Source organism: Triplophysa rosa, linkage group LG2 (assembly GCF_024868665.1).
Source record: "Triplophysa rosa linkage group LG2, Trosa_1v2, whole genome shotgun sequence".
Taxonomy (NCBI): Eukaryota; Metazoa; Chordata; class Actinopteri; order Cypriniformes; family Nemacheilidae; genus Triplophysa; species Triplophysa rosa.
In genome coordinates, this window is record NC_079891.1 from 15277648 (window position 1) to 15303033 (window position 25386).

The following is a 25386-nucleotide window of genomic DNA, read 5'->3' on the forward strand; positions in this document are numbered from 1 at the left end:
CCTTTTAAATAACAACTGCCAATAATTAGGATCATGGGCGTCGGAAGCACAAAAAACGTGAGTGCAAAAATTACATCACTTCCCCAGCAGCTTCAGTTGTGCAGTGAGGAAGATGTGTGACAAGTAAATTTGGTTTTGACGCTATCAACCAAGTTCGAATCCACCTTTTGCCAAACTAACTCTTGTACATTTTCACATCACACATCGTAAAGGCATTTATTTTTCAACAACGTACGGGAACATTTTCATTTTTATTTAACTTTAGTCACATAAAATAATTTCCCAAAACCAAAATTGTGGACAGTGAAAATGCAACAGAGACCAGCGAGAAAAAGCTGTTTAAGTAAACCTGACTCCCCGACTTCAAGGGTTGCTCTAGCGACAGATGCTTAGCCTCCTTGTTAGAGTGCTCGTCTCCCATTCTGTTCGAGACCCGCTCGGAAAGGGTAGAGTAGGGGCAGTTAGTCTATTTGGAAAACCACTACCACAGTATCAAGCCCTGTTTATAGGTATATGTTTATCATTTGTTAACTTTATTATTTATTATATTTATTAAAGTTGAATGATTTATAGCATTTATTGGTAACATTAGACCACCACAGACCTCACTAATTTTCAAACCCTGGCTACGGCCATGAAAGGGCTAACCTTAGGTAATACTGGAGTCATGAGGATTCATATGATAAAACTGCCCAGCGCTGCATTTCCCAAAAGCATCGTAAGCCTAAATTGATCGTAAAAACGATCGTACGAGTGATATTAATATTACGGTCTGTTACAAAAGCATAGTAACGTAAGTAGCACTTGAAAATCATCTTAGATCTATGAGTGCTCTGGAGTAATCGTAACGCACTAATAAGTACATCATAAGAAAACAGATTTATGAGATCACCTGCAGGACAACCGGAGAATTGCACTTAAACTTAAACGCCTATATGTGACTTATGTTTTTATTTATTTTGTTTTTTTGTTTGTTTAAATCTTTTAAGTTACTAAACTAAATTAATAAAAATACAGTACAATAAAATTAAATGACTGAACATACATTATTTGTCATGGCTCTGCTTCATTTAGTCATGTTTTTCTTGGTCCTGTAGCAGAGTCACGACAAAGCCTTTGGTTATGTGTGGAGAGAAGCATATTATTGTCTGTCACAACATAATATGCGTTCTCTCCGGTGTCCGCCCTCTCGTTACCTCGTTAGCTTCTCCTTAGTGTTTGATCCCTGTCACCTGCCCGTCACCCTCCCTGTGTTATCATCCCTCGTTTGTTTTCCCCTTTATAAACCCTGTGTATTCCTAGTCCTGTGTCGGTTCATTGTTTCCTGTATGCTGTTCGTTCGTGTAGTTCTCGTTTTCATGCCCTACCTTGCCTGTATTGTAAGTTTGGTTTTGTTTATGATTTGTAGTTCTCGTTTTGCCCCTTGTGGGAAGTTTTTTGTTTATCGTTTGAAATCTCTCTTTGTTATAGTGTTTTGTCTCCCCATTGTGGGTTTTTGTTTTGTTATCTGTAAATAAACCCTTTTTTGTTAAAACCTCACCACGGCTGCCTGCAATTGGGTTCTTCCAGCGTAATTCATGACGTTATTAAAGTAAAGAATAAAAATATATATAGTATGGGCAAGTTGTTGGTTCTAACAAGGGATGCATGTTTGTCGCTGGATTGCTGTATTAAAGTTACTCCACATTTAATGCAAAGTAAAAATGTTGTGTTTAAAAGAGAAATGTTCAAAATGCTTACTTGCTGGTTGTCAGTGTCTATGTCTTTCTCCTGCTGCTGTTTAGTGCAGCCATGATTTCTTCTTTGAGACTATTGAGAACTATCCTCTAATTATTTAGAGGAACCATGTGATTTGATTAAAGGTTTTCAGGCTGTTACAAACCTTATATATTACACACTGCCTATGATATGTTCCAACAACTGCAGAACGCAATACTTAAGAAACCGAATGCCTGATTTGCAGAGAAATTGGACTGATTAGCTCTTCCCTTTATCGTTCTCTAATTGAAAGGTTCATATTCATAATGAACACACTTTGTGCCTGTTATCAATAAAGTGCTGGTAAGGTATGTGTACAATAAACATTTTGTTTGGAGCTAGAAAGCTAGATAATACATAGGCCCTAATAAAAACTTAACTTGAAATTGCCACCTTGACACCACCCAAAAGTGTAATAAAATGTGGTTCAACAAGCACATACAGCATTTTTTTTTACTTTTGATTTAAACTTTTATATTTTCCCTAGAATGTGCTAAATACATTGGTCAATTACAGTAGATAAGTCCTATCTACACATAGAAAAAGTATTACACGTTGCACAAAAAATATGTTAAGCAACATTAAACAATATTCATCTAGGCCTACCACATGCACATCTGGTGAAAATAATCAGCCTAAACATTTCGAAAACAAGCGCGTGCTACAAAAACATTTCAGCACCTGACAAACGGATAGCGACTTGTAAGTAGTACTTAAAGCACTGCAACGTGCAGTCCTGTTAAGTGCATTTTTCGGAAACGCACGTGAAACGATGACGAACGTGGACAAAAAGGTCCACTTTTTGAGAAAAAGAAACACCCCTTCCACAAGGCTTGCTACGGTCCTGGAGGAGAGCATATGTCTATCTGATATTTCACACCAGACAAGAAAATCTACGAAGCCTTGTGAAGATTTAGTGTTTATTTGAATTGTGAGTAATTCTTCGCATTACGAAATCTCTGTCTCCCAATACACAGAAAATTGAGGTCGTAATTGTTCTTAACATCTTTTAATTGCAGTCTTTGTTGTGACATGGTACTTTGCGAATTAGAAGGCATTATGAATCACACTTTGATTAAATATAAATTTGCCAATGCAGCAGAATTGAGATATCTAATAGGTACTGATGAGGACAACAAGGAAATCCTCCACATCTCATGTCATTGTTTCTTGATTATCTCCGGGCTTTGAACATTCAGTGATGAGGTCTCAGGATTTTTATAAAGATATTTTTTTCTCATACGCTTACTATTACAAAAGCAGTAAACAGGTGGAAATTAATAAAACTATTAATAAAATGTTGTGTCACTTTATTTACACAGCTCTGTTTCCGAATGTATTACATAAGTCTCTAACACTTTAATGCGAGTATTCTTGGTTTTCATTTGCCTTCATTTATTTCCAAAGTAAGGGTGAATTTTTATAGTCAATCCAACTGAAATTTCTGGGAGAAAAATGTTATTTAATAAAAAAAAGAGACCTAAAAATTCTAATAAAATGGTTAACTCCATGAATAACATGCTGTGCATCTAACTAAATAATGCATGTACACACATAAACAATTAAATGTTGTAATGTCTCACAAAAGGGTGCTTGAAAGCTCTTAAACATTGATGCCACATTTACTCATCATCACACTGTATAGGTGATTTGTTATTCAGAATTATTAGAGGCTTAGTGCTTTTAACGTTGCTGTTGTTTTATTGAAAATATTTATTTTGTTTGAAGACACCATTATGGTGATTAGTGTTTCATTTGATTGAGCACTTAGACTTTGCTCATTTTAATGACACTTTCAGTCAGTGAAATGGTGTTTCAATAGAACATAATTGTTTGCACCTTCACAAAAAGAATATTCCCCACCAGGTAGCGTTATTTCAGGCAGAACGAGCCAATTTTTGACATTGAAATAAATGAGAAAGTGGGCAAATTAAACTGAATCCACCCAAAGTTTCAGCAGTAATAAGATGCAAAACTGTTGGATTTTTCAATAAAACACTGAACGTTACAAAACAAACTACTAGAATTGACAAAAGTGGCTGATTGTATGGCCAACCCTTGAACCAGGGATGAGAAAATGCTTTCAACAATTGTGGCTGGATTTTGGATTAAAGGAACAGTTCACCCAAAAATGAAAATTCTGTCATGAATTACTCATTCTCTAGGTGGTACAAACCTGTATACATTTCTTTGTTTGATTGAACACAGAGAAAGACATTTGGACGAATGTTTGTAACCAAACAGTTCTTGGACCCTATTGACTACCATAGTAGGAAAAATGATAATGGTAGTCAAACGTGCCCCAGAAGTGTTTGCTGTCCATTATTCTTCAAAAAAAAGTTTTTTTTCCTTCCATGTTAGTCAACGGGGTCTAAGAACTGTTTGGTTATAAGCATTCTTCCAAACACAGTATATTTCTCTGTGTTCATCAGAACAAAGAAATTTATACAGATTTGGAACAACTCAAAGGTGAGTAAATGATGACAGTTTTTTTATTTTGGGGTGAACTATCCTTTTAAGCAACAGGAAATCTAAAAACAGCACAGGAGTAGCTCACCATGCTTACAACAGGATCAATATTACTGTCGTGATTCTGCCTCATCTTGTCATGTCTTTCTTGATCTTGTGGCAGAATCACGGCAGGATCCCTTGTTATGTGTGGAGAGAGTCATTTTTGACCCTTTTGGTCTTCGAGACACTCTCCGGTCCTTGTCTGTGTTCCCGCCCTTTTGTATCTCTCGTTATTGGTTGTTTATTAGTTCATGCCCCACACCTGTTCCCCTTTGATTTGTCCCTTTATTTATTTAATGCCCCTGTGTTCTCTGTCTTGTGTCGTGCCATTGTACTGTTGCGTGTGTGTCCTGTTTGGTGAGTTCTTGTTAGTTTAGTTATATGTTAAATGTTTAACTTTAGTCTTGTTTAAGTGTAGTTAGTCTAGTCATGTTTTATACCCTTGTGTTTGGTGTGTTACCCCCACGTGGGTCTTTGTTTTTGTAGTTATTATTAATGTCTGTCTTGTTAACCCCTTACCCGCTGTCTGCACTTGGGTCCTCTGTCCTTGTCTCCGTGTCTCACCCTGAGCACCGTGACAATTACCATGGTTAAGTAGGATAATTGTAATTAAATGTCAGTCTATGCAGAGCTTCTATACATGGATGCTTTCTGGTGACCCAATTTTTATGTAGCATCAAAGCAGAATTGCTAATCATTATCAATGCATCATAACCTGAATCTACAAAAATCTAGGTCAGAACTATTGAATGATTGTATATTTCCACTATATACAGTATATCAGTATACCAAGGCATATACAGTGTGTACTGCATTAGGAATGTAATATTAAATGGATATTTTATACAGTACTTAATGTTCTTATTGGAAAGGCTTGACATTAGTTGTGTTATTACAGTTCATTGAAAAAAGTCACTTTGCAATTTCATTCCCATCACATATTCTGTTAGTGGTCATTAAGTGCAAACATGCACATTAGTTGGGGACAAATGTCAGGGGCCAAAGTTGTAAATGCCCTGTTTAATAGTGACATTGAATACTGAAACTGAAATCTGGCCTGGCCAAGACTCGATTAGTGCGCAAATCCTGCAATGTTTACCAGGCTTTCCCGTCTGATCAAATCAAGCCTTTTTGCTTCTCTGTAATTACTTCACTTTTGTCATGAAATGTCATTATAGTTCTTACTGACAAAAGCAATGATGGGCAAAATATCACAATTAGTGAGTGGAGGCCATCATTAAGGACTAGCACATGAACACGCTGTCAGGTTTGGCATGAGAATGTGTCATCACGTGTTCTGAACAGCAGCTGTTTAGCCATCGATGCTTTCACTGCCACTGAAACCTTCTTTTAACAGGTCAGGGTACATAAATGGCACGTGAGAGCTGCATCAGTGATCACTGACATTCGCTAACCTATTTTTATATAGATACAGATGTGGAACGTTATAAATGGGGAAATTGTCAAGATTTCTTTGTCAAGTGGTGGTTACCTAGCAACCAAACATCCATCCGCTTGGAAAGTCCCTATCAACATCAAAGTGTGTCACAGGGAAGGTTTTCTCAGGAAAAAGTATAACTTTTTGTATGCTTACACGTATGAAAAATGTAGTATAATCCAGTGATCATTGGTGTTGCTTTAGGAAAACAACAGATTTAAATTATTGTCACGGTCCTGTCTGCCTCCTGATTTTTCCTTTGCCTGTTTCTCCTCTGTTCCCCCCGTACTCTATTTCCCATCATCCTCCACGCTCCCTCATTTGTAATCATTGCACCTGCCCGTCATCAGCCTCATCACTGGACTGCTTATATACTCTGCCCTTTCCATTGTTCATTGTCTTGTCTACTGTTTACATTGTTTTGCGTGCTGTGTTCTTGGAAATTGGGATTACCTGTGTTTACGTGTTTCTTTTGGACTTGTGTTATTTTGGAAATTCTACCTCGTCTGTGGTTCCTGGCGATTCCGTGAAAATTATCCAATTTTATCCAATAAAAGTGTAGATTATTTATGGGATAACGCTACATATAAAATGCATTCCACCTAAAATACTTTTGGTGTAATTAAATTTCGATTTAATTATTTCTGTTTTAAAGACATGTTTAAATTATACAAAATCTGAAAATTAAAATGTGGTGTCAAAGGGCAGTTTGTTTTTAAGGTGATGGAATGTTTATTGCAGTCTGTGCTAGCAAGATTTGTGCTACTCACAACGAACATAGCCCACACATATGAACTGTCACAGCTGTGTTTTAGTATCCCTTTCGCAAGAGCTCTTCAAGAACATACAAGATTTAAAAGCTCTGTGATGTGTTTGTCAAGGGGCGCTTCAGAGCGTTCAGAGCTACCTTTCGCAAACACTATGGAAAACGTTTCCTGCCTCCCATTGGATATTCAATATAAGTTGAAAAAAGACCACTCGTCTCTAATAAGTCTCTCTTGAGATGTAACATGCTCGACTTTCACAGCATTGAAAAAGTGTTTTGATAGACATGACAGAGTCAAGCAGCAAAAACAGACTGATGTGGTTGTCAGTGAATGTTTGTACATTTTTCACTCAACGTCAGAATTTTAACCAAATCAGAAAACATATCTTTGTAATGCCAATGCTTAACATTACTCACAACTTCTGTCCATGGCTCTGTTCGCAAGTTAAAAACGTCACTTTGACCGTTTGATGAACCCAGCATCTGGTTATGTAAATGAAAAAGCTGCCTTCTAGTAGTTTGAGATTGCCTTTCTGAGTTGGATCAAAGTTTCACTTTTTGACTAGCGCTCCGAGCTAATGCTGCATCGGTTTAACAAAGCCACGCTTTAATGGCATTGCTAATATGTATGATCAAATGTTCCACAAATTAGAGGAGATGGAATGCCTGGAGAGGGAATGAGTCTCAACTGTTATTCAACATTGAATACATTATGCTCACCTCCGCTAACGAATGTTTCTTTTTCATGTGGTGAATTTTTGGAGCTCAAGGCAAAGACGGGGTGCTCAATTAATGAGGTATTTTTTGTTTATTAGACCGTACGCAATTAAATCTACCATGAATACTTCATTGTAACTTCAAGGATCGTGGCTACGCTTTTCATCTGTGGAACAGTATACGTCAACAGTCAGTCATGAAATATAAAAGTTCAAAAGCTTTGTGTAGCAATAAAAAAAAACTGCAAAGAAAGAAAGAAAGCATCGCTGTGGTGCTGTAGGCAGAGTGAGAGTGCGTCGGACCCTCCTTCACGTTGAGTTACTGAAGGAACCTATTATTATCTATGATGGTGAAAGCACAGGAGAGAATGGTCATTTCAGGCACTGCGGTTCACTATGTTATTGTTTCTCATTTCCTTCCACTGCAAGTCTCATACCACATGGGGCACCAATAAAGCATGGTGTGCATTATCCTGTGCGTTCTAATGAAAGTGTGCTGGACCCAGTATTGATTTAAATGCAATGTGAAAAGAGCCAATATGTCATTGAGATTAAGAAGGCAATATGACGGCAATATATTAGCAGGTTGGTGGGCTACAATCTATCCATCCATCTTTGAAATCAGCCAATCTATATATACATCCTATTTATATACCATGGAAAATCCTGTTAGTGATTGGCTGCTATGGCCACCGGGTTTGATTAATGTGAAACTCCAAAGCAAAGCAAAATAAAAGTATTCAAACAATGCTGATTTGAAAAAAAAAAGAGGAAAACATCAGATCTTACAGTTGCGCACAAGCTGAGATTTTCATTACTCCCACAGTGGTGTGAGGAGATGAATAAGGGGAGTGGACAGATGAGATGTGGGTGGTACGTGCACGTTCCTCAAATAAATTCCTCCCCCAGACTTCTGCCAATGCAAATCACACCCCAAGTCATGAGGCTATGCAATGCAGCTGAGAACTCTGGGTGGAAGGACAGGAGGTAAGCAGCACATGACTGTACTACAGTGGAAATTATGCAAATGTCTCTCTTCAAAGATCAGGGGTGGTCGAGACCCTCTGTTGAGACAGAGGTCGAGTAAAGGAGGTGAAGCAACTCCTGCTGTATTGCTATGGTAACTGTTCTCTGGGAAGGGAAAGGTTTAAGAGAGCAGAACAAGGCTTCTACTGGTGTCGGTGCTTCTAGATGAGTGCTATTCATTCCTTAGCATAAAATAAGGATTTACTGTACTTGAAAGTATAAAGACCCTTCACCCATATCTTCTGTTTGGGTGCCCGGTTGCATGAAAACCCTTAAATGAGGGTTTTCTTGAGGGGGAAATCCCTAAGGGAAGTCATTTCTTTGTGAGTGTAGAGTGTTGCAACTAAGGTATTAACCGCCGCCCGTACCTAAGTGTTTATACTTAGTATTCCAAGATAGTTTATGTCAAAACATGGCAAAAGAGAAGCAGTTTCCACAGTTACGATATAAATCATAGACCACAAAGATTTTAGAAAAAAAATAGGAGGAGGGATGTCAAAACAAACACCCAAAATTACTACAATAAACTACAGTACATTGCAGGACTAAAACATGACTAAATGCAAGACACTTCTGATTCTCTGTAAAACTGCGAATTTACACTGGTTGCAGTTTATCATTTTCATTTTGTTTTTTCCCTTTTTTCTTAAAGTGTGGCCGACGGATAAGTTAAGCTTAAAGTATGCTTTACTTTGTAGGCATTTGTGAGGATCAGCGTACAGTGCACATGGTGCAAATTTCATCATCAGAATAGTATGTGGCTATAGTAAACGTACTGCCAAGTTTTTGTAAGTGTTTACTTTGTACACATAGGTCACACATGCACATTCCATTTTTTTGCAGTAATTATTTGATCCACAAAATGGAAACCGTGTCTGTGTCATTGTCACACCATAAGACCTGCTTAACTGCTCCCTACGGACCCCTGTAGGCAGAGGCGTATTAAGACCTCATGGTGCCCCTGGGCAACAGCCCCAGAGGTGCCCCCCATCCACCCACACGCAAGAATCCACTCATTAAAAGATATTATATATTAAAAGTTTTTATAAGAATGAAACTCAGCAAATTTACAATATACTATTTTACAAGAATTACACATTAACATGACACTTTCGTAGAATAGAACACAAAAAACAACTATTTTACATTTACGCATTTGGCAGACGCTTTTATCCAAAGCGACTTACATTGCTTTATCCTATACATTTATACATAGGCAAATGCAATCCCTGGGATCGAACCCACAACTTTGCGTTGTTAACGCAATGCTCTTACCACTAAAAAATCACTAACAATTTTGTAAAATCACTAACAACAGGTGTAAATGTTGTGCATGCCACAAAGTGGGGGTACAGGGACATATATATATATATATATATATATATATATATAACCTATGTATAGTTTACATATGTATTCACATTAGGGGGACAATGGAACAATGTACAGATTTTCAGGAAATTGGGACTTTAATTCACCAAAGTGGCATTCAGCAGATTACAGTGTATAGCAAGGTTATTTATAAAAATAACATGAAACGTTATTATTACTATTTTAACTGCTAGAGAGACGTGCAAAACAGACGGGTTTCAATTGCACATACAGCTATTCAAACGCTCTTTTTAAACACAGAGTATGTGTCTATTCTTCTTATAGACTCCTAAACGACCACGTAAGTACTGCGACAAAAGTGTACTCCACTAAAAAGTACACATTAGGGCTGTCACGATTATTAAATAACCGTCTCATCGCGATTGCTTGACCTCATCGCGATGGTTTCAGATCATCGCAATTATTGCACATCTCTATAGAAGACACTAGGGGGAGCTGTACTGCATCTGCATATTGCATATTTTATTATATATATTGTAACTAAAGCATGGTAATACATGTAAAATGTACCACCACAACACAATCACTCTATAAAAAAACTAATGCATATACCATAAAAATAACCTGCAGTACAATGTGAAAACCAGTCTACCAAAATCTCATTAACATAGAAGTAAACTTTTATTGTAGTCTTGCAAGTGAGAAAAAACCAGACTAGAAGCTTTTCTATGACTGATAGCACTTTAATTAGAGGTGCACCGATTGACCGGCCAGAGAATCGGACGGTTTTTCGTATGATCGGCCCGACCGGTGACGACTGACGCGCATCTCTCATATCCGCTGACTGCACGCGCGTGCACACGCATCATGTACTGTACAGACAAAAAGGTGCACTGTAGTTCATCTCTCGCTGCTCCGTCTACATGGGGTATGTATGCCAACAGTGATGCTATTAGCATCATGCTAAACTCTGACATGCTAAACTCATGTTGAAGTCGTTCACGCTGTGTAAAACAAATGTAAATTCCATTCAACCTGATTCCTTGTCTTACATTAAAACTGTGGTCATTTCACCTAGGTAAAATGACATACAACACGACTTCTACTTGTTTTTAAAAATCCAAAATATTAAAAAAATGAATAAATCAACCAATTTATGTGATTGAGTTCTTTACTAACACAAAAAAACTGCAAATAAGCTTTCCTGTAGCTCAGTGGAAAGAGCATTGCGTTAATAACGCAAGGTTTTGGGTAGGATCCCAGGGGATTGCACATACCTATGTATAAATGTATAGGATAATGCAATGTAAGTCGCTTTGGATAAAAGCGTCTGCCAAATGCATAAATGTAAATACATATACATCTTTAGAGTAGAATTCACTCATAAGATTTTTTACTTTTTTATTGAAGTTGCAGCAAAAATCAACCCACTTCTTTTAATACTACAGACACAAGATAAAGACAATTTATTTTACATTTCAGAAAAAAATGAAATAAAGCAATGTTATTTTCATAAATGGAAACAGACAGAATAAAGTTGATGTATTTTATTGTTATCTTAGACTTTTGTGAGATGAGTACAAAAATGAAAAAGGTAAATTAAGTGACATGTTTAGTTATATTTTATTATTTGTACTTCTTTTCAGTCACAGAGTTATTCAATTTAAGAGTTGTTTGGGAAAGAGAAGATTCTGTAATTTAATGCAGCTTGGAGAACTGCATTTAGGGAAATTTGGGGAAATTGTAATGTTCAATCATTTATTCAATGAAAATAAAAAAAATGTGTATTGAAGAAAAGTTAATATGGTTTTATATACAGTATACTGTCAATTATAGTTTGTGGATAGAAAATCGGAATCGGCAGGTTTCACTTGTAATAAAATCGGAAATCGGAATCGGCAAAGAAAATTGCAATCGGTGCATCTCTAATTTTAATGGTGGTGTCAATTTGCTTATTTGGCGGTTGTATTATTGACAGGTAAAAGCCTAAACCTTAAAGGGGTCATTTTATGCGGCTAAAACCATATTATTGTTTGCTTTAGATGTATTACAGTGTGTATACACAATTTAAGGTCAAAAAATGCTGTATTTTCCACATACCGTGCATGTTTGTATCTCTTCTTAGCCCCGCCTCTCTGAAACGCGAGGATATTTTACAAAGCGCATCGCGCTAAAAAGCGAGGTGTGCTATGATTGGCCAGTTCACTAATCCTAATTGCGGAAGCAGAAAATGGTTAAGCTTAACTTCCCTTAACTTTTCCCATTCATTCTCTATGGTAGTGCTTAACACTACGGATGCTATATATTTTTGGCCACACATAAATTTCATGGCGCTGTTTCTCCTCTTCCGTGGCGGGGCATTTAAGTGTCGAACAGTCATCTGTCAGTCATTCACTGTGTGGAGGAGGGGAGACCCATTTTACAATCGGAGAATACGATCAGAGAGAGATTTTTTACTTAAAAAATAAATGCAATAAATGTCACGAATGGAGCGTGGAGAGAAGAACCCAAGCGCAGGCAGGCAGTGGATGAAGGGGTTAACATGATCTTTATTCTTACAAAACAAAAACCCCACAATGGGGGAAAAACCGACAGTAACAGAATAAATAATACACCAACTTTGACAGGAAAAACTGAACTGGACTGGACTAAACTAACATAACACTTAACTAAACATAACTTGACAAACTAAACTAAACACTTACTAATACTGGACTGGGTTCTTTAAACAGCAAAACAGGATCACAGGAACACTGACAGGCACGATACACATATAATACACGAGCACAGGACAAAGAAACATGAGGGCATTTATAGGGAAGACAAACCAGGGATAACGACAGGGGACAGGTGTGGGTAATCAAACACTCAGGGAAAGATCACAAGGAAACGAGAGGAACGGGGCCAATGACGAGACACTAGAGAGAACGCATATTATTGTCAAAAGGACAATACACTGGGTTCCAAATTATTATGCAAATGATATCTTTCTCTGGTTTTCCTAATTTGTCGATGCAAATGACAGTCAGTATAATTTTCAAGTAATCAACAGTTAGGGTACATTTGGAATTTTATTGAACAAACCTCCCACTGACAACAGTATTTATTTAAAAAATGAAAAACTCAAAATGCACTGTTCCAAATTATTATGCACAACAGAGTTTGAAAACATTTCATAGGTTGTAAAAAACTGAAAATGGTCATTTGTTGAATTTGCAGCATTAGGAGGTCATATTTACTGAAATCAAAAGCTATTTCAATCAAAAACATCCTAACAGGGCAAGTTACATGTTAACATAGGACCCCTTCTTTGATATCACCTTCACAATTCTTGCATCCATTGAACTTGTGAGTTTTTGGATAGTTTCTGATTGAATTTCTTTGCAGGATGTCAGAATAGCCTCCCAGAGCTGCTGTTTTGATGCTAACTGCCTCCCACCATCATAGATCTTTCGCTTGAGGATGCTCCAAAGGTTCTCAATAGGGTTGAGGTCAGGGGAGGATGGTGGCCACACCATGAGTTTCTCTCCTTTTATGCCCATAGCAGCCAATGACACAGAGGTATTCTTTGCAGCATGAGATGGTGCATTGTCATGCATGAAGATGATTTTGCTACGGAAGGCATGGTTCTTCTTTTTGTACCATGGAAGAAAGTGCTCAGTCAGAAACTCTACATACCTTGCAGAGTTCATTTTCACACCTTCAGGGACCCTAAAGGGGCCCACCAGCTGTCTCCCCATGATTCCAGCCCAAAACATGACTCCGCCACCTCCTTGCTGACGTCGCAGCCTTGTTGGGACATGGTGGCCATCCACCAACCATCCACTACTCCATCCATCTGGACCATCCAGGGTTGCACGGCACTCATCAGTAAACAAGACTGTTTGAAAATTAGTCTTCATGTATGTGTGGGCCCACTGCAACCGTTTCTGCTTGTGAGCATTGGTTAGGGGTGGCCGAATAGTAGGTTTATGCACAACTGCAAGCATCTGGAGGATCCTACACCTTGAGGTTTTCGGGACTCCCGAGGCACCAGCAGCTTCAAATACCTGTTTGCTGCTTTGCAATGGCATTTTTGCAGCTGCTCTCTTAATCCGATGAATTTGTCTGGAAGAAACCTTCCTCATTCTGCCTTTATCTGCACGAACCCTTCTGTGCTCTGAATCAGCCACAAATGTCTTCACAGTACGATGATCTCGCTTAAGTTTTCGTGAAATATCTAATGTTTTCATACCTTGTCCAAGACATTGCACTATTTGACGCTTTTCGGCAGCAGACAGATCCTTTTTCTTTCCCATATTGCTTGAAACCTGTGGCCTGCTTAATAATGTGGAACGTCCTTCTTAAGTAGTTTTCCTTTAATTGGGCTCACCTGGCAAACTACTTATCACAGGTGTCTGAGATTGATTTCAGTGATCCAAAGAGCACTGAGACACAATACCATCCATAAGTTTAATTGAACAATATAAAATTAAATGTTTACGACACTTAAATCCAATTTGCATAATAATTTGGAACGCAGTGTAATATGTTTCCCTCAACACATAACCAAAGGCTTTGTCATGGCTCTGCTACAGGACCAGGAAATCTAAGACTAAAAGAAGCAGAACCATGACAGAAGCCCCCCCTTTAATGAGCACCTCCAGGTGCTCACCAAGGGGTAGACGGACGAGACAGGACCGACTGAGACAATGACAAAAACAGACAAAACAAAATCAATGGTAGACACGACAAAACAACAACAGGACTAGGGTGAGCCAACAAAAACAACAAACATGGGAGGGGGGGTGGGGCCGAACAAGGGCCCATAGGGAGCAGTCCAAAAGGGTTGGGGGGAATAGTCCCAGTCCCCGGCTGCGCTCGAGGGCGCGGAGTCCTGGGGGACTTAGGGGGAGTCCTGGGGGAGGCAGTCTTTGACCCTGGGAGTTTCCCAGGCACCGGCTTGGCTGCCGGACTGAAGGCCGGCTGGAAGGCCGGCTGGACAGGGCTTGACGCCGGCTGGATCACCGGACTGGATGCCGGCTGCACCGGACTGGATACCGGCTGCACCGGACTGGACACCAGACTGGACGCCGGCTGGATCACCGGACTGGATGCTGGACTGGACTCAGGCTGTGCAGGAGTCCGTGCCCCCCTCCGCTGCCTCTTTTTCTTCAACCGAACCGCAGGGCCTGTGGTCGGTTGCGAGGTAGCGGTGGAGGGCGTGGCTAGCTCCGCCCCGGAGGAGTCCGTAGACACTTCCCCGGACGCCCTCCTTCCCCGCTTGCCGCGGAGGGTCGCAGGAGGACCAAGGGCTGCGGAGTTGGCGGAGGAAAGCGCAGAGTCCCCCAGGGTGAGGGTACCCACCATGCTGCCCTCCGGGATGGAAACCAGACCGGGGCGAGAGGAGGTCAGATGGCAGCTGGGGAAGGAGTCCTTGACTGACTCCTCTCGAAGCTGCAGCCGTTCCACTAACTGTGGGAACGGCTGATACACCATTCCTCTCGCTCCGGAAAAGGTGGAGGGTCGTCCATCCCGGCCACCAGGTAGGCCCGGACCAACACCTCGGGGACGGAACCTTTCCTGGCTTCGACCTCCCGGGCGTAGTCCAGCAAGGGACGCTGACGCTGGGCGGGGAATGGTCCTCTTCCAGCGTGTGACTGGGAGGCTATTGCCTCCCACCACACCGGGTTGGAGGTGCAAGACCATCGTTCGGTGGGTGTATTGTTCATGGTGCTGCCCGCTGGGTTCAGTGATGGCTCGTGTATTCTGTCACGAATGGAGCATGGAGAGAAGAACCCAAGCGCAGGCAGGCAGTGGATGAAGGGGTTAACACGATCTTTATTCTTACAAAACAAAAACCCCACAATGGGGGAAAAACCGACAGTAACAGAATAAATAATACACCAACTTTGACAGGAAAAACTGAACTGGACTGGACTAAACTAACATAACACTTAACTAAACATAACTTGACAAACTAAACTAAACGCTTACTAATACTGGACTGGGTTCTTTAAACAGCAAAACAGGATCACAGGAACACTGACAGGCACGATACACATACAATACACGAGCACAGGACAAAGAAACATGAGGGCATTTATAGGGAAGACAAACGAGGGATAACGACAGGAGGCAGGTGTGGGTAATCAAACACTCAGGGAAAGATCACAAGGAAACGAGAGGAACATGAGGAGACACTGGAGAGAACGCATATTATTGTCAAAAGGACAATAATATGTTTCCCTCCACACATAACCAAAGGCTTTGTCATGGCTCTGCTACAGGACCAGGAAATCTAAGACTAAAAGAAGCAGAACCATGACAATAAACTGATGAACCAAGCAGGTAATGCTGTTATATTTTATTGGAATGTTTTTGCTTGTAAAGTTGAAAGTTTATTTCTTTCTTCCTCGATCTCTTAATATGTAAGTTAATCAAATGAAATGTTGACCCTTCCGAAAATTGACCATGGTTTTACTACAGTTAAAATTGAAAACATGGTTAAATTTTGTAAGGTGAGAAAGGTTGCAATACAGTATATGATACTTATTAATCAAATGAAAGTTTGCAATAAAGTTTATGATACTTATTATGTAATCTAGCGATCTATCTTACGTTATCTGTCTAACGTTATCTGTCTATTGATCTATTTCCATACTTGCAAACATACCCTAATGAAAACAGACCATGGCTTTACTACAGTTTTAAAAACATGCTTACTGTGGTAAAACGATGGTTACCACAAAATATCCATGATTTTTAAAACCTTGTTTTTTTTAAAAAGTAATATTAATCAGTAACGTTACCAATCTATCTATCTATCTATCTATCTATCTATCTATCTATCTATCTATCTATCTATCTATCTATCTATCTATCTATCTATCTATCTATCTATCTATCTATCTATCTATCTATCTATCTATCTATCTATCTATCTATCTATCTATCTATCTATCTCATACATATGAGTAGTTGACAAATAAGTGTGTATGTGTCCGATTAATATGTATTATGTTTTCTAAATCTTGCTATGTCACACCATAGGAGTAGGACATGCATGGATTATTTGTAAACTACCCATACACACACACACATACACACGCACACACACACAAATAAAATGTAATTTATTCTTGTTATGTCAAAGTTTCATTTTCAGCATCGTTACTTAAGTCTTCAGACTCGCATTATAATTCAGAAACTTATTACACGAATTTTGCTCAATTTCAGGAATGCTCAGATGATCCCTCTTCTGCTGAGACCCCTCTTGCTGCAGAACCAGAGGCCACCCCACAGACTGTCTTATTTCAACCATTTTCTACTTCAAGTCCTGTGACAGTGAAGGAACAAAGGTCTGAGGAATTTCTTTCGGATGGAGGTAATTACATTATTGACACAGGCATTCATGTGTGTAACCTGTCTGCCTCATATACAGTATGCACAAAAAGACCCTAATACTTTCAGTAATTTTGTCATTTTGTGAATCTCCTTTAGAACTGCCGAGCACAACGCCTCTGCCTATTGCTGCTTCTCCTCGTGCAGCCCGCACTGGACCTATTAAGACAAGAGGTCGAGGAGTCTTTGTGTTGGACCATAACAGATGGCCAGAGCCAATGAGAAATGCCATTGATGGTTTGCTGGCCAAGCACCATGGGAGCAAGGATCTCCTTAAAAAGGTGGATGCAGAATATGCTGCTATGGTACAGAGTGCCTGCACTGACCCCAACAGCCTTCTACACCCAACCACAAAGCAGCACATAAGCAGGTACATAAAACACCTTGCTAAAAAGAAGAACACAAACGCCTCTCTCAACACCAGCCCAGAAAAGCTTCTTGAGACACAGCAGTTATGGCAGCGTCTTCACTCAGGAAGCAAACCATTAGTGCTCCAGTGAAAACACTGCCACCTGCCCCATTTAATCCACCAGCAAAGAGCGTTCCTGAGGCTGTCCCCCTGGACAAGGCAATGCTTGAGAAGATGGTAAAGGACATTGTAGAGATGCAGCAGGCAGTACGGCATCAACAACAACAACAACAACAGCAGCATTTCCAAAAAAACGCTAACTAGATCTTGTTAAGCTTGTGGCCAGCTAAAGTCTCATTACCTGGGTGATGGCTCCTCAGTACATTTATTTTATCAGGCTGGTGATGTTAAGTACTTCTGCTCCAAGAAAGTATTTGACAAATACTCAGCAGAAGGCTTGACAAATCCCAGAATGTCTTTTGAAGATTTTGCAAGCACTTCCTTCTCTCAGCGTGAACTGGAGGCCTCAAAACAGAGAGGGGCAGAGAGGAAGAGGGTGATTGAGGAGAGAAGCAAGAAGAAGTCAGTAGTGGAGCATCCTACTGGTCGTCTCTGCAGATTCTGCCACCAGCCACTGAAACAAGGACCGAACAGTCCTCATATTCACACTGGTTTCCCTGGAGTGGCAGGCAAATACATTTACTGTCCTGCTAAAGTGTTTTTCCTGTATCAGGCTCAGGGAATGACTGAAGAAATGTCATGGAGAGACTTTCAGCAGTCTCCATTCTTGTGCAAGATTTTGTGTATGTATGTACATTATATATAAATAAACATATTGTTACACTTGTAGTATTTATTTATTTCCTTTATTTCAATGTGTTCATGTAGGCATGGAAGGGAACAGAGCATTGTAGTGCCGTTCCAAATACACAAAAACAGTTAAACAAGTAATTCAGATGCTGAGAACACTATCACTGCCCATTCTCCCAACGCAGCTCAAAACTGAGAGAGTTTTTTGTTCTAGACCACAATGAATGGATAATGATCATTTTTTAATTACTTATCAAAATAAAAATGTAAAAAGTACTACAAATTTGGCACAGGAAGACAGGGAACCATGATCACCTAATATTCTATTGCATTCCTTAATATTGTTAATAAAAAACACATTTTCTTTGTTTTTTGTACATATTTCTTTTTAAAAACCATTTACAAATGAGTCCAAAATAAAGTGAATGGATCTTTACAAATAAAGATGACTTATGTTTCTAAAACATGATCAGAATGTTCATCCATTCAATCATTTCATTTATTCACATTCAAATATGTTATAGAAAATAAACAATAATAACTAACCCCTATTATAATGTAATAGTTTATTCAGAATAAATTTCCTTTACATTTTGGACATCATACACAAGTAGTTTTTACAAGATTACTTATAGTCTTGTGCACAATGTTACTTTTTTAATGCATTGAGTGCATAGAGATAAGAAAAATGATCACAAGCTCATTTGATATTTGTGGCCAAGGTGGGATTCGAACCTCTACTGTGTGTATTTTTTTCGTCACGCCTCCCGGGACATTCTCCTGTTCCTATTGGCTAGTCAGCGCTCCACACATACGTGCGACTGGTCTTCGCGTGTGACGGAAATGTAACGCCTCTTACCATATTCGGAACATCAGGTTTCAAAGCTAATGACAGGTGATAAAATGGCATCGATACTTCCCTATCAATTCAAGCCCAAATCTGATCCGGAGAATGAAGATCATGCCGATACATTAACTTTGCCAGCGCGACTCAAGCAGGATGTTAAGGATTGTTAAGTTTTTATTAAAAAACTACTTTAAATAGTTTAAAACTATAGCTAACTGTGTTACCTTTTATATACAACGTTATAAAGATTTATCGTCAGTGTAATGAAATCATAACGAATTATAACAAAATTTAAAAACATACTTTTATTATTTTACCTTTTATGTGTAGGTGTCTTATGTCTTAGTCCGTAACAAAGTCTTTTAAATGAAAATATACTTACAGGCTGTGAATCTGAAGCGCCAGACTGTCCTCGCAGAGTTTTAACCGATGGAATTTCCCCACTTTTTAACAGAAGCTGCAATGCATGGCCGGTCTTGATCGCTCCCAGATTAGTGAAGCAATTGTCATTAAAATGCTCTGCACAAACTAGCACTTTTTCATTGTACTTCTCTGGAACAGTGTTGAAAATAAAATGTAACCATTCGTGTTTTGTTGACTCATCTTTTGGCAGAGAAAACAAAGAGGCTTTCTTTTGGCAACGGAACACACAGCGTCTCCACGACATGTCTGCTCCGGCAGAGGTACAATGAGAGTTACAAGACCGCCCACTTGACTTGCGAGTAGATTTGGGAGGTTTTAGTCAAATCACTTCACGAGCTGACGTCAAGTTGTGGGGGTGTGGTTACACAAGGCGTTTCAGGCAGGTCTGGGTGAGAATTCGCTTCTAGATAAAATACATCTTTTGTTCCGACACTTAAATTTTTGTAATTTCACGTGTCTAATACATGCATGGGCAACTTATAACACACAAAAGATAAAGAAAAACACATACTTCCGGCGAATGACTCCTTTAAGTATGATGACACAATTTTTTCCTATGTATTTCCAAGAAAAAGAACATAGTCTTTATATTCAGAACAATATGGTCGTTTCAAAGCTGAATAAAAAATGTATGAGAATTAAAAGTTAAAGCTCTAAAACAGACAATTAATCATCATCATCATAATCATCATTGACGTGAACATCAAGATGGCGCCGTGGATGGCTGCCTCGGTTTGGAGCGCTCTAGTACTTATGTATTTTTGTTTGTTTTTCCTGTTTTGAGCTACTCTTCTTTAATCACTTTTTCCAGGGACGAATTGCTTAACATTAAGCAATGCCCTTCTGTCAATCTTTTTCCTAATTTTGAAAGTTCAGACGTCTTACTAGACATTTTACTCGGAGGAGCGGCAGCTCTATACAAATGCTCTAAAAGACGCAAGCGGGGAAAGCGAGCGGGTGCACTCGTCAGACTCCGACGACGCGGATTTAGGACCCCGCTGCCGAGTATACACCTGGCGAATGTCCGCTCCCTTACCAACAAAACGGACGAAATACTCTTACTCACCAGGACAAACAAAGATTTTTCCAACTCCGCTGCGCTGTGTTTCACAGAAACATGGCTCAATGACACCATACCGGACAGCGCGTTACATCTGCCGGGTTTTCAGCTGTTCAGAGCGGATCGCATTGCCGAGTCAACAGGGAAGACACGTGGTGGTGGATTATGTTTTTATATAAACGAAGGTTGGTGCAGAGATATAACAACACTGAAGAAGATGTGCTTTTCGTACTTAGAAGCGTTCTCTATCAACTGCAAACCTTTTTATTCGCCACGCGAGTTTTCCTCATTTATTCTCGTGAATGTTTACATTCCTCCACATGCTTGTGCGAGCGCGGCGCTGCAACAGCTGGCGGATTACATCACTGACACGGAGCAGCAACACCCGGATTCTCTTATTATTATTATTGGGGACTTTAACAGAGCAAACCTCTCCCGTGAGCTGCCAAAATACAGGCAGCATATCACATGCCCCACCAGAGACAGCAACATTCTGGATCACTGTTACACCACAATACGGGATGCATACCACTCTGTTCCCAGAGCAGCTCTGGGTCTCTCTGATCATTGCCTGGTTCATCTTCTTCCGACCTACAGACAGAAGCTTAAATCTGCCAAGCCTGTAGCAAGAACAGCAAAGAGATGGAGCAGCGAAACAGAGCGGGCCTTACAAGCCTGTTTCGACTGCACGGATTGGAGTGTCTTTGAAGCTGCAGCCACTGATCTGGATGAGTTAACTGACACAGTGACATCCTACATCAGCTTCTGTGAGGACATGTGTATTCCCACCAGGACTCGCTTAACATACAACAATGACAAACCATGGTTTACAATGAAACTGAGACAGCTTCGTCAGGCCAAAGAAGATGCTTACAGAAGTGGGGACAAAGTCTTGTATAATCAGGCCAAAAACACACTGACAAAGGAGATAAGAGCAGCTAAGAGAAGCTACTCTGAAAAGCTGAAGAACCAGTTTTCAGCCAACGACCCTGCATCGGTGTGGAAAGGCCTGAAAGACATTACCAACTACAAGCCATCATCCCCTCAGTCTATGGGTAATCAACGACTGGCTGACGACCTGAACGACTTCTATTGTCGTTTTGAAATGCAGAGTCTCACCCTTCACACCCGCCCTGACCCTATCTCTGCTATACCATTAACACCTCCTCTTGACATTCAACCTGCACTTAAGATCTGCGAAGAGGATGTGTGCCAGCTTTTCCGCAAACAAAAGATCAGAAAAGCACCAGGCCCAGACAATGTCTCATCCTCCTGCCTGAAAGTCTGTGCGGAGCAGCTGTCGCCCATCTTCACTAATATTTTTAACAGATCTTTGGAGCAGTGTGAAGTCCCTTCATGCTTTAAATGCTCCACCATCATCCCTGTACAGAAGAAACCCAAAATCTCTGGACTTAATGACTACAGGCCTGTTGCTTTAACATCTGTGGTCATGAAGTCATTTGAGAGACTTGTACTGGCCCACCTGAAGGACATCACCAGACCACTTCTTGATCCCCTCCAGTTTGCTTACAGAGCAAACAGGTCTGTGGACGATGCAGTAAACATGGGACTGCATTACATCCTACAACATCTAGACAGACCAGGGACATACGTCTGGATCCTGTTTGTAGACTTCAGCTCGGCCTTCAACACCATAATCCCAGATCTCCTCCTGCCCAAGCTTACCCAGCTCTCTGTGCCAACCTCTAACTGTCAGTGGATTATTAACTTCCTGTCGAACAGGCAGCAGCTAGTGAGGTTGGGAAAATTTAAATCCAGCACATTGTAGGGTATGGTCGGATCAAAGTTTACCATCTGTGATCGTAAAACACAGTAACCTCTCAGCAGGACTACGACCAGGCACCAACAAGTCTGGCCAACTGTCCTATTCTCAACACCTTCATCACTGACCAGGACAGATTCGTATACTCTCCCCTAGACTTCAAAGGAGGTTCTTGGGGGAGGACAGGACTGCTCACCAAAGTGAGAAAAGCCATGTGGCCCCCAGGGACTGAGAGCCTCAAATTCTTCCAAAAGAATGTCTCTTTCTCTTTCCTTAGCCACAAAAGACTGGTTTAAAGTGTATACACATGAATCTCCACATTGTATGCTTGTCTCTATGTTATTCTCCTTCACCTATAACCTCAAAGGCATATGTGCAATTAGTGGTATTCTGTGTATATTTACATTCTTGTCCAAACTACAGGTCAATGTAATTGTAACTGTAGCGAGGAAGGCGGGACGAGAGCCGTGGGGCAGGAAGGCGGGGCCGGTAGCGTGAGTGATAATGAGTATCAGCTGTACGTGCACCGGTCCCGCATGCCTCACGGGGAGCTAGGGAGCATAAGAGGACGAGCGACGGGACTGCCGACGAGAGAGGACCGGGCCCGGAAGTTAAGTGTGTTTATGTTCGTGTGGCCGGCAGTCGACCGTGAGGTGGCTGCCGGCCTTTTATTTGCTGAATTATTGTTTGTTTATTTTGTATTAAAGTTTGTTAAATGTTCGCCGGTTCCCGCCTCCTTCCTTCCCTACATTGAGCTTTGTTACATTGGTGCCGAAACCCGGGAGGAAGGAGGGACATGCTGCCGAGGAGCCCTCGCCGCCGAGCGGCCTCGCGGTGCTGAGGAGTTCGGGCAGCGCGGACGAGGGCGTCCGCCAGCGACTGCCCGAGATCGTGGTGCTGGATCGAAGAGGATTAGGTGGGGACGGAGAGCCCGCGGCCGTGCTCCTGGGACGAGGTGGGATGGCGGCCATGGAGGGAGCTCGGGAGTGCCGGCTGCCCTCAGCCAGAAGCCATCGCCGGCCGCCAGGAGGCGGAGGAGGATCGGGCCGTCCACCGAACGTCCAGCACCACAGCATAGCACCGCGAGGAAGAGCCTCTCGGCTGGCTGAGGACCGAGCGACGGCGTGTCGGGGAACCGGACTATTTTTTTTTTCTCTCTCCCCTCTCTCGTCCCTGTCGCTCGGGGTGCTCCCGGCTCCGTTCTCTCGTCTCGTCGGTGCGTACCCCCAGGCGCTGGGGCTCTCAAGGGGGGGCCCCCCGGGGGGAGTAAGCACAGGCGCGGTGGTACCCCGGCCTGTGAGGGGCGATGGGGGTATGTAGCGAGGAAGGCGGGACGAGAGCCGTGGGGCAGGAAGGCGGGGCCGGTGGCGTGAGTGATAATGAGTATCAGCTGTACGTGCACCGGTCCCGCATGCCTCACGGGGAGCTAGGGAGCATAAGAGGACGAGCGACGGGACTGCCGACGAGAGAGGACCGGGCCCGGAAGTTAAGTGTGTTTATGTTCGTGTGGCCGGCAGTCGACCGTGAGGTGGCTGCCGGCCTTTTATTTGCTGAATTATTGTTTGTTTATTTTGTATTAAAGTTTGTTAAATGTTCGCCGGTTCCCGCCTCCTTCCTTCCCTACATTGAACTTTGTTACAGTAACCCTTTCATGTTTCATATCTACGTGTTTCCCTTTTCATGTCTTAGAATATGGTGTATAGCACAGTAATGTATTTTATACCATACTCATTTTATTCTATTCTAAGTCTATTCCTGATCCAAACCCCCGGCGACCATAAATGCAAATGAGTTAGTGTGCCGGACAAAGAAACATGTTTTCGCGCCCAAAACTATCTCATCACATTGGATCGCCCACCTTGGAGGGGCATGACGCCCTCTGTGTTAAAACATCTGAACACGAAGGAAAGCTCGCTCTTTTGTGTATGTTCGTTCGCTTGTGTGTGTTCGCGGTCGTGCGCGTTCGCTCGCTCGTCTTCTTTCAACCTCTTGAGACCTGTTTCTCCTCGGAGACAGCTTCTTCCGGCAGTTTGCTTCAGCTAAATCTGACGGACTCACGGCTTGCTCCAAACACATCAGGACCCTTTGATACGCACGCCAGCACGTGTCCCGAGAAACAAAGAAGCCAATGCAAGTATCTGAACTATTGCTAACTAGTTGCGTATAAGCTTTGCCCCTTTTAAATAAGGAGATTGTCCTCGATGGTTTGTGCAGATGTGAATAGCTGATTTAATACTGCCATTTTCTTTGCTGTATCTATTTCTATCATTCTCTACTGTTTTACGTTTTTATGTTTGTTTGTTAATGTTTGGTTTTTGTTAGCTAGTTGATTTTATTTCCCCGTAGTGTAGATAAATAAACCGCATGTGTATCTACGCTCGAATCGTTTCTGTGTTTACTTATCACATATCAACATCACTTAAACTGCTTGATTTCGTTAAGATTTCTGAAGTGGTACTGTACTACAGTAAGAATATTGTTTTTCCAAGGCCAGGAAAGTAATATGTCTTAGAGTTAATATACGATCTGCTGATCACTCGCTGGACGAGTACGTTGTCTGTCGCTATTAATTCTGCTGCATCAGGTAAAGTGTATAAAATAGGTAATGGTTAATCACCATTAATTATACATATGTTACTGTGGTTAAACTCATAGTTTTCCCGAAATACACTACAACATGTACCATCAGCACCGGAGCTCCTCAAGGATGTGTTATTTCTCCACTGCTATTTTCACTCTACACAAACGAATGCACCTCTACAGACCCTTCTGTCAAACTCCTGAAGTTTGCAGATGACACCACAGTCATTGGCCTTATTCAAGACGGTGATGAATCTGCTTACAGAAATGAGGCTGCTCAGCTGGCTGCCTGGTGTAGTCAAAACAACCTAGAGCTGAATGCATTCAAGATAATGGAGATGATAGTGGATTTCAGAAAGAACCCTCCATCACTTCCTCCCCTCACCATCCTGGACAGCACTGTGGATACTGTGGAGTCATTCAGGTTCCTGGGCTCCACCATATCTCAGGACCTGAAGTGGGAGTCCCAAATAGACTCCATTGTAAAGAAGGCCCAGCAGAGGTTATACTTCCTCCGTCAATTGAGGAAGTGCAACCTACCACAGGAGCTACTGACCCAGTTCTACTCAGTGGTCATCGAATCTGTTGGTATGTGTTTGGTATG

The 25386-nt window shown here is 41.2% G+C and overlaps 1 protein-coding gene across 1 annotated transcript in view; it reads right to left on the minus strand.

Moving 5' to 3' along the window:
• tmem8b (transmembrane protein 8B) overlaps positions 1-25386 on the minus strand; it is a 196050-nt gene that overhangs the window by 38200 nt on the left and 132464 nt on the right. The gene's annotated exons all lie outside the window — the stretch shown is intronic.